This window comes from Rhinoderma darwinii, chromosome 1 (genome assembly GCF_050947455.1).
Source record: "Rhinoderma darwinii isolate aRhiDar2 chromosome 1, aRhiDar2.hap1, whole genome shotgun sequence".
In the NCBI taxonomy this organism is placed as follows: Eukaryota; Metazoa; Chordata; class Amphibia; order Anura; family Rhinodermatidae; genus Rhinoderma; species Rhinoderma darwinii.
In genome coordinates, this window is record NC_134687.1 from 158,180,640 (window position 1) to 158,191,234 (window position 10,595).

Genomic DNA, 10,595 nt, shown 5'->3' on the forward strand with positions numbered 1-10,595 from the left:
CTTGTAAGACAGGCAGTTATACCACACAAAATTGTTGCTAATTAACATCCCACATATGTCTCCTTTTATTTTTCTAGGACGTTACAAGGCTTCGAACTTTAGCAGCAATTTCTCACATTTTGAAGAACATTTCAAAAGGCTATTTTTACAGGCGCCAGTTCAATTGTGAAGCGGCTTTTAGGGCCTTATATATTAGTAACCACCAATAAGTCACCCCATTCTAAAAACTTCCCCTCAAAGTATTCAAAACCGCATTTAGAAAGTTTCTTAACCCTTTAGACGTTTCACAGGAATTAAAGCAAAGTAGAGGTGAAATTTTCATATTTCATTTTTTTTTTTTTTTAAGACATTCATTTTTAATCTATTTTTTCTGTAACACAGTTTTACCAGAGAACTGAAACTCAATATTTATTGCCCAGATTCTGCAGTTTTTAGAAATATCCCACATGTGGTCCTAGTGTGCTAGGTGTGGACTGAAGCACCGGCCTCAAAATCAAAGGAGTACCTAGAGGATCTTGGGGCCTCCTTTTTATTAGAAAATATTTTAGGCACCATGTCTGGTTTGGAGGGCTCTTGCGGTGCCAAAGCAGTGAAAATCCCCAAAAGTGACCCCATTTTGGAAACTACACCCCTTGAGAGAATCATCTAGGGGTATAGTGAGCATTTTGACCCCGCAGGTTTATTGTAGAAATTATTGGAAGTAGGCTGTGAAAATGAAAATCTACATTCATTCAAAGAAAATGTAGGTCTAGCTAATTTTTCTTCTAATTTCCACAAGAACTAAAGGAGAAAAAGCACTGTAACATTTGTAAAGCAATTTCTCCCGAGTAAAACAATACCCCACATGTGCTCATAAACGGCTGTGGCTGTTTGGACACACGGCATGCCTTAGAAGGGAAAGAGAGCTATTTGGCTTTCGGAGCTCAAATATAGCAGGAATGGTTTGCGGAGGCCATGTCACATTTACAAAGCCCCTAAGGGACCAAAACTGTGAAAACGCCCAAAAAGTGACTCTATTTAGGAAACTACACCCCTTGAAGAATCAGTCTAGGGGTGTAGTGAGCATTTTGAACCCACAGGGGTTTCATAGATTTTATTTGAATTGGGCAGTGAAAAAAAAAAAACATCCTTTTTCTTCAATAAGACGTAGTTTTAGCTCAAAATGTTGGTTTTTTCTCAACAAAGGAAAAAAAGAACCCTCAACACTTGTAAAGCAATTTCTCCCGAGTACAGCAATACTCCAGATGTGGTCATAAACTGCTGTTAGGACACACGGCAGGGGCTCCGAAGGAAAGGAGCGCCATTTGCTTTTGGAGTACAGATTTGCTGCATTTGGTTTCTGGGCACTATGTCACATTTGCAAAGTCCCTGTGGGACCAAAACAGTGGATCCCCCCCAGAAGTGACCCCATTTTGGAAACAACACCCCTCAAGGTATTCACCTAGGGGGTGTAGTGAGCATGTTAGCCCCGCAGGTGTTTGGCAGAAATGAGTGTGCAATCGATTGTATATAAATGCAAAAACGCCAAGGTCTGAACATCTAGGACCCTTAGATAGTGGTAATGGGGAGTTGGTCACAGGGGATCAAGAGAAGGCAGAGTTACTAAATGGGTTCTTCCGCTCTGTATATACAACAGAAGGAGCAGCTGATGTAGCCGCTGCCAGTGCTGTTAATATATCAGTTGATATACTGAATTGGATGAATGTAGATATGGTGCAAGCTAAATTAAATAAAATAAATGTACACAAGGCCCCGGGACCAGATGGGTTACACCCTAGAGTTCTTAAGGAGCTTAGTTCAGTTATTTCTGTCCCCCTCTTCATAATATTTAGAGAGTCTCTCATGACTGGTATAGTGCCAAGGGACTGGCGCAGGGCAAATGTGGTGCCTATTTTCAAAAAGGGCTCTAGGTCTTCGCCGGATAATTATAGACCAGTAAGCTTAACATCAATTGTGGGGAAAATGTTTGAGGGGCTATTGAGGGACTATATACAGAATTATGTGACCAATACTATTGTAAGTGCTAGCCAGCACAATTTTACAAAGGACAGAAGCTGTCAAACCAACCTGATTTGTTTTTATGAAGAGGTAAGCAGAAGCCTAGACAGAGGGTCCGCTGTGGATATAGTGTTTTTGGACTTTGCAAAGGCATTTGACACTGTCCCCCATAGACGTCTAATGGGTAAATTAAGGACTATAGGTTTAGAAAGTATAGTTTGTAATTGGATTGAGAATTGGCTCAAGGACCGTATCCAGAGAGTTGTGGTCAATGATTCCTACTCTGAATGGTCCCCAGTTATAAGTGGTGTACCCCAGGGTTCAGTGCTGGGACCACTATTATTCAACTTATTTATTAATGATATAGAGGATGGGATTAATAGCACTATTTCTATTTTTGCAGATGACACCAAGCTATGCAATATAGTTCAGACTATGGAAGATGTTTGTAAATTGCAGGCAGATTTAAACAAACTAAGTGTTTGGGCGTCCACTTGGCAAATGAAGTTTAATGTAGATAAATGTAAAGTTATGCACCTGGATACGAACAACCTGCATGTATCATATGTCCTAGGGGAGCTACACTGGGGGAGTCACTTGATGAGAAGGATCTGGGTGTAATTGTAAATCATAAACTAAATAACAGCATGCAGTGTCAAAGGCCAGCAAAATATTGTCTTGTATCAAAAGAGGCATGGACTCGCGGGACAGGGATGTAATATTACCACTTTACAAAGCATTAGTGAGGCCTCATCTAGAATATGCAGTCCAGTTCTGGGCTCCAGTTCATAGAAAGGATGCCCTGGAGTTGGAAAAAATACAAAGAAGAGCAACGAAGCTAATAAGGGGCATGGAGAATCTAAGTTATGAGGAAAGATTAAAAGAACTAAACCTATTTAGCCTTGAGAAAAGACGACTAAGGGGGGACATGATTAACTTATATAAATATATGAATGGCACATACAAAAAATATGGTGAAATCCTGTTCCATGTAAAACCCCCTCAAAAAACAAGGGGGCACTCCCTCCGTCTGGAAAAAGAAAGGTTCAACCTGCTGAGGTGACAAGCCTTCTTTACTGTGAGAACTGTGAATCTATGGAATAGTCTACTGCAGGAGCTGGTCACAGCAGGGACAGTAGATGGCTTTAAAAAAGGCTTAGATAATTTCCTAGAACAAAAAAATATTAGCTCCTATGTGTAGAAATTTTTTACTTCCGCTTTCCCATCCCTTGGTTGAACTTGATGGACATGTGTCTTTTTTTCAACCGTACAAACTATGTAACTATGATGTTGCAGAGTGAAAATGGGATTTTTTTTCCATACATATGCCAATATGTGGTGCCCAGCTTGTCCACCATACCAAGACAGTGCTCTAATTATTATGCTGTGTTTCCCGGTTTTAGAAACACCCTACATGTGGCCCTAATCTTTTGCCTAGACATTCGACCAGGCTCCGGAATGAAAGAGCACCATGTAAAATTGAGGCCTAATTTGGCGACTTACACAGTATTGGTTCACAATTGCAGGGGCTCTGATGTGAAATAATAAAAGAAACCCCTGAGAAGTGACCCCATTTTGGAAACTGCACCCCTCAAGGCATTTATTAAGGGGTGTAGTGAGCATTTTCACCCCACAGGTCTTTTTCATAAATTATTGCGCTGCGGAAATTGCAAAGTAAAAAAAAAAATTTTTTCCCTAGATGTGACATTTCAGTGGCAAATATGTCGAAATTGTTAAAAGGGTTCTCCCGGGTATGGCGATGCCATATATGTGGAAGTAACCTGCTGTTTGGGCGCACTGTAGGGTTCAGAAGGAAGGTAGCGCCATTTGGCTTTTGGAGCGTGGAATTTGCTTGGTAGTAGTTTTGTTTGGAGTCTTACTGGTGTTTCCGTTTATAATGTGGTAGCATATGTGAGCTGGGCAGAGTACATCAGGCATAGTCAGGTGGTATAATAGTAAGGTAATAATAAAATAATCCATAGATGTGTGTTAGGCCGTGAAGCAATAGTTTCTGCACAGGCCGATGTCACACTGATAAATGTCCTTCCTTATCCCCCTTTTGGTCTACACTCTGCACCTTTGCAGTTTGGGGAATTTTGCTGGGTAGTGTTGTCCAGGTATAATACGGTCACCCTCGATTACAGCAGATATGTTTGGGCCCTCCCCTTCCTGGTTCCCCAATTTTAGTGCCTTGATAATTCGCCTCTTGAAACAGAAGAAATGTTCCCCTCTGATCTACACAACTGGATATTTTTCTTTCCTGACTTATTGGAACCTTAACTTATTTAATTTTTTTCATAGACGTAGTGGCATGAGGGTTGTTTTTTTGCGGCACGAGCTGTAGTTATTATTGGTACCATTTTGGGGATCATGCGACTTTTTGATCACTTTTTTTCCTTTTTTTTGGGGAGGCAAGGTGACAAAAAAACAGCAATTCTGCCATAGTTTTTTTAGGTTTTTTTTATACAGTGTTCACCATGCGTTCTAAACTACATGATAACTTTATTCTGCGGGTCAGTACGATTCCGGGGATACCTAATTTATGGCAGTTTTTCATGTTTTACAACTTTTTGCTCACAAAAAATTACTTTTGTAAAGAGAATGTATTTTTTCTGTCGTCATGTTGTGAGAGCCATAACTTTTCAATTTTTTCGTCGATGGAGCTGTATGAGGGCTTGTGTTTTGCCAGACGAGTTTTAGTTTTTATGGGTACCATTTTTGGATACATGCGACTTTTTGATCACGTTTTATTTCAATTTTTGGAAGACAAAGTGACCAAAAAAACGTAAATTATGGCAGTATTTTTCAGTGGTTTTTTTTTTTACAGCGTTCAGTGCGCAAGATAAATAACATATTTTTATAGTTAAAGTCGTTACGGTCGCAGCGATACCAAATATGTATGGTTTATTATTTTTTTCAATAATAAATGACTTGATAAGGGAAAAAGGGAGCAATTGTGTTTTATTTTATTACTTGAAACTTTTATTGTATTTTTTAAAACTTTTATTCTTACTTTTTTTTACACTTTTCTTTAGTCCCAGTAGGGGACTTGAAGATCCAACTGTTTGTTTGATGTTCTAATACATTGCACTACCTATGTAGTGCAATATATTAGATCTGTCAGTCATCCTCCTGTTGCCATAGTAGCAGTCGCCAGCCTTGCCATCACATGGCAGGCTGCCGATTTACTACAAACCGCTAAGATGCAGCGATCGCAATGGATCGCTGCATCGAAGGGGTTAATGGCAGGAATCGTAGCTACCTCTGGTTCCTGCCGATACATCGGGGTGTCCGCTGTAACATACAGCGGACACCCACTGCTGATGACGCCGGCTCAGCTTCTGAGCCGGAAGCTGAGCCAGCGCCATCTTACCGATGGTACCGGAAGACTTTTAGGCCCGAGGCATAGGAGGCTTCTGTTGCTGGCAGACCGGGAGGTAAGTATTGGGCCTCCGATCGTGTTTGCAGCCACCGGCAACCCAGCGATCACGTTGCTGTGGTGCCGATGGCTAAAAACTCCTCACATGCTGCGATCTCTATTGAATGCAGCATGTGAGGGGTTAATCGGCCAGATCAGGTCCTGGCCAATACCTCAGTTTGCCAGCTGTAACATACAGCTGTCACCCGGCGGTGATGGTGCGGGCTCAGCTCCTGAGCCAGCTTAATCTCCTTCACGTACGGTTACGTGGAAATGCGTTAAGACACCAGTTCCCATCATGTAACTGTACGTGATTTGGCGGGAAGGGGTTAAAGTATAATCTTGTGTGCATACTGGTTCTTTGGTGATCCATTACTTACCATTCTTTTATTATGCTTTATATTTTAAATGTATTTCAATAAAATATAAAACATTTTATTGGTCTAAATAGTTATGGTTATTACTTTTTTTAGTTTTTAAAAAAAAAAATATTTCATTTTGGTTGTATACCTTTCATCCGCAGCCACTCTCTCACGTGGTGGATGAAAATCTCAGGAGGGGAGGGGAGGGGAGTGTTGTGGGTAAAGTCTCTGACCCTAAGTATAATGACAGAAGTCCTCGGGGGTGGGGAGCCCATGGCAAGCCCTTCTACTTTCTGGGTCAGTGGGATCTTTAGACTTCCACAAGATCTTCCAATTAATGGTAGCTAGCAGCAGTACTTCAAGCCATAAGGTGGCAACATATCCAGTAGACTCTGGGGAAAAATGTAAAGATTTTCTCAGACAATACGATTACAGTGGCGTACATAAGTCAATGATGGAATTATCCCCCAGAATATTTTCATTAGCGGAGCTTCACTTATTGTCCCTTTTTGCAGTCCACCTAAAGAGAAAGGACAATCAGGTAGCAAACTTTTTGAGCAGGAAAGAGTTACTACAGTTTGAATGGTCCCTAAACCAGGATGTTTTCCTGATGATCGTTTCCAGGTGGGGGGATCCATCGATAGATCTCTTTGCTACTAGGGAGAACACAGGTTTTTAGATTCTTCTTCCTAGACCCCAGGGACAACCCAGTGGCAGTAGATGCTCTCTCCCAGTGTATGAGTCAGGAATGGGTTTATGCCTTTACCCCTCTCTGGCTGTTGCTAAGTGATAAAGATCAGGGAAGACAGGGCCTTGGTCATCCTAATCGCCCCATTTTGGCCAAAAAGACCATGGTTCATGTGGCTAAGGAAGCTGTCATTAGCTGTCAACCATGGATTCTCCCAGACAAACAAGATCTCCTGTCCCAGGGCCCAGTGGTTCATTCCAACATCTGGAGGCTGCATCTTACAACATGGAGATTGAAAGGATTATTTTTAGAAAGAGAGGTATTTCAGCAAGTCGTTTCCACATTACAAAGGTTACCTCTAAAATATGCTTAAGGGTCTGGGGAACTTTTCTCTCCTTTGCAGGGGTTGATATGAATCCCTTAAAAGATCCTAGATTTTCTCCAGGCCGGGCTGGACAAAAATCTAAAGCCTAATACACTAAAGGTACAAGTTTCTGCCCTAAGTTCTTTCTTTGACTTCAGGTTAGCCAGACACCCCTGGATCAGGAGGTTCCGAATAGCGGCCCCTAGGCTGAGACCTCAGATAAGATTTTCAGTCCCCCCTTGGTACTTCCATGTGGTACTTCCTGCTATGATGGGTTCATACTTTGAACCTCTAGACTCCCTGTCCATCAAGTTTCTCACTCTAAAAGTTATCTTTTTACTAGTGGTTACCACCGCTCGTAGAGTAAGCGAGATTCAAGCCTTCTCGGCCTTCCCTGACTTGGCTTTTGGTAAGAGAGTTCTACAAGCAGTAGTCCCACCCTAAAAACTGGGGTTCTATTTTACATCTCCAGGGGTGCTGTCATAGGTGAAAGGGTAAAAGATTGATTACTTACCAGTAATCAGTTTTTCAAGAACCTATTACCACACCCCTAGTATATTCCCCCCCCCTCTTTTAGTTCCCTTTTTTCATAGATTATGAACAGATCCAATGATTAAATGGAGATCCAGACAGATCTCTTTGTACATAGTGTGTGTATATATTTATGGTGTGGGGTAGCTCTTCAGTAAGGTGGCGCAAAATTATATATATATATATATATATATATATACATATATATATATATATATATATACACACAATACCGTTCAAAAGTTTGGGGTCACCCAGACAATTTTGTGTTTTCCATGAAAACTCACACTTATATTTATCAAATGAGTTGCAAAATGACTAGAAAATATAGTCAAGACATTGACAAGGTTAGAAATAATGATTTTTATTTGAAATAATAATTTTCTCCTTAAAACTTTGCTTTCGTTAAAGAATGCTCCATTTGCAGCAATTACAGCATTGCAGACCTTTGGCATTCTAGCTGTTAATTTGCTGAGGTAATCGGGAGAAATTTCACCCCATGCTTCCATAAGCCCCTCCCACAAGTTGGATTGGCTTTATGGGCACTTCTTGCGTACCATACGGTCAAACTGCTCCCACAACAGCTCTATGGGGTTGAGATCTGGTGACTGCACTGGCCACTCCATTACAGATAGAATACCAGCTGCCTGCTTCTTCCCTAAATAGTTCTTGCATAATTTGGAGGTGTGCTTTGGGTCATTGTCCTGTTGTAGGATGAAATTGGCTCCAATCAAGCGCTGTCCACAGGGTATGGCATGGCGTTGCAAAATGGAGTGATAGCCTTCCTTATTCAATATCCCTTTTACCTTGTACAAATCTTCAACTTTACCAGCACCAAAGCAACCCCAGACCATCACATTACCTCCACCATGCTTGACAGATGGCGTCAGGCACTCTTCCAGCATCTTTTCAGTTGTTCTGCGTCTCACAAATGTTCTTCTGTGTGATCCAAACACCTCAAACTTCGATTCGTCTGTCCATAACACTTTTTTCCAATCTTCCTCTGTCCAATGTCTGTGTGCTTTTGCCCATATTAATCTTTTCCTTTTATTAGCCAGTCTCAGATATGGCTTTTTCTTTGCCACTCTGCCCTGAAGGCCAGCATCCCGGAGTCGCCTCTTCACTGTAGACGTTGACACTGGCGTTTTGCGGGTACTATTTAATGAAGCTGCCAGTTGAGGACCTGTGAGGCGTCTATTTCTAAAACTAGAGACTCTAATGCACTTGTCTTGTTGCTCAGTTGTGCAGCGGGGCCTCCCACTTCTCTTTCTACTCTGGTTAGAGCCTGTTTGTGCTGTCCTCTGAAGGGAGTAGCACACACCGTTGTAGAAAATCTTCAGTTTCTTGGCAATTTCTCCCATGGAATAGCCTTCATTTCTAAGAACAAGAATAGACTGTCGAGTTTCACATGGAAGCTCTCTTTTTCTAGCCATTTTGAGAGTTTAAAGGGAATGTGTTGCCAGAAAAACATGTTTTTTTTTTAAAATTTAAACATTTAGTGTGTGGGTGATTAAACATTGTTCAAATTTTTTTTTTTTTTTTGGCACGAGCCAGGAAATATTATAAATTATTTCTAATTTATAATACTACCCATTTTTGGCCACTAGATGGGGCTGTTCCCAAATTGCAGCATTGCAACATTGGGTTAAAAGCCCTCGCTCTAGTGAGCTCTCAGCATCCACCCCTCCTTTATCCTGGCTAGTGCCGGGATAAACGAGGGGTTTGAAAGGTTTAACCTCCTACACTGTGTGTCGCCATTTTTTGAGGTAACCCACAGTGTAGTAGGTTTACATACAGTAGTAAACACACACAAACACTAACATACATTGAAATCTCTTACCTGCTCCTGCCGCCGCGGCTCCCTCCGGCCCGTCCGCTCCGTTTGCTGCCGCTGTTCCATGTGCACAAGTCCGGAAGCCGCGACCGGAAGTAGTAATATTACTGTCCGGCCGCGACTTCCGGTCCCCAGGAAAATGGCGCCGGACGGCGCCAATTTCTAATAGGACTGTGTGGGAGCGGCGCATGCGCAGTTCCCACACAGACGCCGTACACGGCAGTCAATGGGACGGGAGCCGTTCGCAGTCCCTATGGGACTGTGGCTGCCGTATTCCATGTCTGTGTGTGTCGTTAATCGACACACACAGAAATGGAACAAAAAATGGCAGCCCCCATAGGGAAGAAAAAGTGTAAAAATAAGAAACAGTAAAACACAAACACACAAATGAATATAAACGTTTTTATTAAAGCACTAACATCTTTAACATATAAAAAAAATTATTTGCGATGACACTGTTCCTTTAATCGAACCCAAAAATGTAATGCTCCAGATTCTCAACTAGCTCAAAGGAAGGTCAGTTTTATAGCTCCTCTAAATAGCAAAACTGTTTACAGCGGTGCTAACATAATTGCACAAGGGTTTTCAAGTGTTTTCTAATCATCCATTAGCCTTCTAACACAGTTAGCAAACACAATGTACCATTAGAACACTGGAGTGATGGTTGCTGGAAATGGGCCTCTATACACCTATGTAGATATTGCATTAAAAACCAGACGTTTGCAGCTAGAATAGTCATTTAGCACATTAACAATGTATAGAGTGTATTTTTGATTAATTTAATGTGATCTTCATTGAAAAAAAACTGTGCTTTTCTTTCAAAAATAAGGAAATTTCTAAGTGACCCTAAACTTTTGAACGGTAGTGTGTATATATACATATATATGTATATATATATGTATATATATATATATATATATATATATATATATATATATATACACACACACACACACACTGCCCACCAAAAGTTCCGGAACACCCCCATAACTTTTGAAAAGCTCGAGGTAGAGGGCTGAAATTTGGTGGGATTTAATAGGGTCATAAAATCTACCAGTTAATGCCCAAAATAAACATCCCCACTCCCTTGTGGGCGGTGGGGTGGGCAGGGGCAGTAAAATCTTAAATGGCATGGGAGTTCTAGTGGGGGCTTATTTGAAAGCTCTTTTCAATACGAAAACAATGCCGCAATTCATTTTGAGATAGGATTTTCTTTCGCTGAGATATTTAACGTTAAATTTATCATCTTCATTATCGGCTACCGACGGTGTTCGTATTACCCAAGTTGTACCGCACGGGTAAAATCCTAAATGTGTGTGGGTGCGTGGGCGTGTGTTTTGAACTAACTACACCATCGAATAAATCTACCAACGGCAGCCACCAGATGCCAAGGCAAGTTA